We start from the raw sequence: 3,393 nt of genomic DNA, 5'->3' as shown, positions 1-3,393 counted from the left end.
TTTTTTGTGCTTATTATTTACAAAAATTTATGTTTTACTACTCTGTTTATTGTGAACTTAGCACAAACCCTGCCTAGGTATGCCTTGTTCAGTTATATGCCATCTGCCACTGTGGACCTCTGGATTGCTCTGATGCTGAATGCCCTTAACTGTCCATGTTCCACCTGATAGAGAACAAAGACTTTGGGATACTTTCCCTAATTTTTCCTGATTTCAGGAGAAAATAGATAGAAGATATTGTTGCCTACTTTCCATAGAAATAGAAGCTATAAATTTACAGTGGGGCAACATAACAGAGAATCACTTGATGCTTTGAGTAGATTCCTTATCACTTTAAAAATTATACATATTTTTCTTATTTCTAACCATTTCCCTGACCTTCTCCCTAATCTTTTCTCTAAACTTCTCCCTGATCTTAACCCTATACTTCTCCCCCTCATCTTCTTTTCCTTGATCTCCTTCCTGAACTCTCCTTGTTGAACTCATTTTTCTCTCAAACACTTCTATAAAACCCCCCAGTTCCTGATTATGGGCAAAATCACAGTCATTGGCACAGGAATCCACAGAATTTCTGTTTGATAGCAAGGCAATAAACCATCTTTTTCCTTTTCCAAAAAAATCCTCATTATTGGATTGGCATCAGGGACACAGACTGAGCTTCTGGCAACAACAACCTCACACCCACTGAAACCATCACTAATCTCATATTTCATTCAATAAGCAAATCAACATCAACAAATTATGTGTACATAAGAGATTTTGAACAAGCTTCTGATTATTATTTTCACTGCATTTTTAACTGGATATTTGTGGCAAATTTTCAATTTCTTTCACAAAATGTAGCCATAACACCTCTCTATATAAAAAGTGGAGCAAGAGTACTATTTTATAATATTTAATGGTATTTCCTTCCATGATGCAGGTCCCAACCTACCCATCTTCTTAAAATTTGGAAGCAATAAACTACATGAAGAAAGTAGTAATTTAGTGCAGCAAGGTGGACGGAGCCAGTCTGAATGAGTGGCGGAGGGACAGAGACCCTATGGGTGGTGAGGTAATCACAGTCAGCAGCATCAAGAAGAGCGACTCGCTGGGATTGCAGGCTCAGCACACCTCATTATGAAGAATCTTGGAGAAATTCATTCAAGGCTTTTGGATCACAGATCAGTTATTCAAGATGAAACTCGTTATTTTGTAAAAAATTTGAATTGGAGCACCAGAACCCACTTGCACTCAAGTTGAAATTGAAAATTACCTTGAAGGCCTATGTTCAGTGGGAAAAATGTGGTCTTTGAGAAATGCAAGTTCTTGAACATTTTGAAGAATATGATCCATGAAACAAATGAACATACTCTTCCCAAGTGCAGAGAAACAATGCAGGACAACTTGAAAGAAGTTCTCCAGAGATTGCAAGCAGTTAATGACTCCAGCAGAGGGAGAAGGAATGAAAAAAGATGTATAATGACCACTTAATAGCTAGTGAGAAGCAGTATTAACTCCTGTGGGAGGATTTCATGAAACAACAACCCCAACATCAGGCTGAGGTGGAGGAAGAAAACAGGAGAGCCATGGAGAAGCTTAGAGATCAGTATGCTGAGATGGAGAAGGACCTAGCCAAATTTTCAACTTTTTAAGAACCTGAAGTATAATATTGACAGACAAAGGAAAACACATTGACTTCCCCTATAAAATGCTCCCACCAACATTTAGCCTCTGCTTCAAGCTTAGCAATACTTTCAGTGGCACTTTATGTTCAAACAGAAACTTCAGCTTGAGCCTGATTGAATGTTCAATAGAGGAAGAGTGCTACACCATTCCTGTTTTAAGTGCCTATATATGATCATTTGAATGGGGAAGAAGAGGAAGAAAATGAGATGAATTTACTCATTGTCAGATTTGACTTTTTTTCCAATCATTAATTGAGAGAACTGTAAGTACAAACTTCTTAGTATAATTGAACTCATTCCCACGCAGGGTTGATGTTAGTTCATCACCATGGCTGACAAGGCAGGTAAAATAACTGCCTATTTCAGCTTCCCTGGCTGTGAGAGACATAAGAATGCATAAAGCATTATTCCATGAGTGATATAAACAAACAGCTGACCTTGGAACAAAGATCACATTTATGAGTTAATGATCAAAATATTGTCTCCACTATCACAAAGATGGCTACAGCTGTCCTGGCCCTGCCTGCTGGGAAAGATTGCAGATTTTGCAGTGCAGCATAATGCCTGTGTTTCCTTGAATGACAAGACATGTGTGTTAAGCTTTGTGATCTTCCAGCTCCTAATATTTTCATCTTTTGAAACATGCTTAGGAGGAAAAGCTTACCAAAAGTATATTTTGGCTTTTAGCCTTTCCAAGAACCACTGTCTTGCTCATAGTATTTATCTCATTTATCTGTATGTTTTTCTGTGGGTAAACTTTATAAGATAAATAACATCTATATATGTTTCAACTGTATAATGAGTAATCAGCACAATCTGCCAAGGAGTCCCTCTGGAACCATATAAGCATTCTGGCTCTGAATGAACCAGAAGTGTTTGCCCACATGGCAAATGATCTGTGTTAAATGGAAATTCTTTTTAATGTTCACATTTGTTCTCATAAGCAGGTGAATTAGGATAAAACTTGTATCAATTTTGTCATCACTGTGATCCTTAAAATTCTGCATTTAACAATCAAATTGAAGAATTAAGTTGATTTTGTTTGCCACAAACCAAGCAAATGTAAGTGCAATAATTTAAAGAGATTTATGTCAAATGAATTTGAGGTATGGCTGGATCTTTCTAATAGTTCTCATTGCTTTTTATTAAGGAAAGGTACAAGAAAGAAAATATCTAACTCTCATGTTATCTCAGTGTCACAACTGCAGAAAATTGACAATGATTGTGTAAAATTATGGCTTACTGTGAAAGCTTCAATCTTGGTTGCATGTTGAAAATGTGATTAAAGTTAATAGAGGAGAAAAAAGAAAGTAGCAATTTATTTGGGGATATTATTGTTTCATTTTGACTTATCCTCAGATACATAAGTTAGAAAAAAAGGAATTAATATGGAGCATCTCAGATAACGAGGGAAGTCAGTGGAGGAGAGGTAGGGGATCAAGATGGAGATAGGGAGGGAAAGGGAAAGAACTGGGCAATAATATTGAAAAAATATATTTTATAAATTTTGAAGATACCTTTGTGAATTCCATATTTATGTATAATTAAAATGCACTAATAAAAATGTAAATAAATTAAAGTAAGACCAGAAGAGTAGAGGTAGGGGAACAGGGTAAGAAAGGTAAAGATGACAAGGGAAGTACTAGGGAATGAATTAGAATAAATAATAATACATGCATGGAGGAATACATCACAGTGAGAACCACTGTTATGTAAAATTGAAATG

General features: G+C 36.2%; 1 pseudogene across 1 annotated transcript; it reads left to right on the top strand.

Moving 5' to 3' along the window:
• Positions 1-1,016: 1,016 nt before the first annotated feature.
• On the top strand, positions 1,017-1,866 carry LOC306652067 (biogenesis of lysosome-related organelles complex 1 subunit 5-like; annotated as a pseudogene). The gene has a single exon. The product of its transcript is annotated as a biogenesis of lysosome-related organelles complex 1 subunit 5-like (transcript).
• The last annotated feature ends 1,527 nt before the right edge of the window (positions 1,867-3,393 follow it).

Source organism: Sciurus vulgaris (genome assembly GCF_902686455.1).
Source record: "Sciurus vulgaris genome assembly, contig: HiC_scaffold_632_arrow_ctg1, whole genome shotgun sequence".
Lineage (NCBI taxonomy): Eukaryota > Metazoa > Chordata > Mammalia > Rodentia > Sciuridae > Sciurus > Sciurus vulgaris.
Note: the sequence above shows the minus strand (reverse complement) of the source record. Positions and strands in the feature narration are given on the sequence as shown.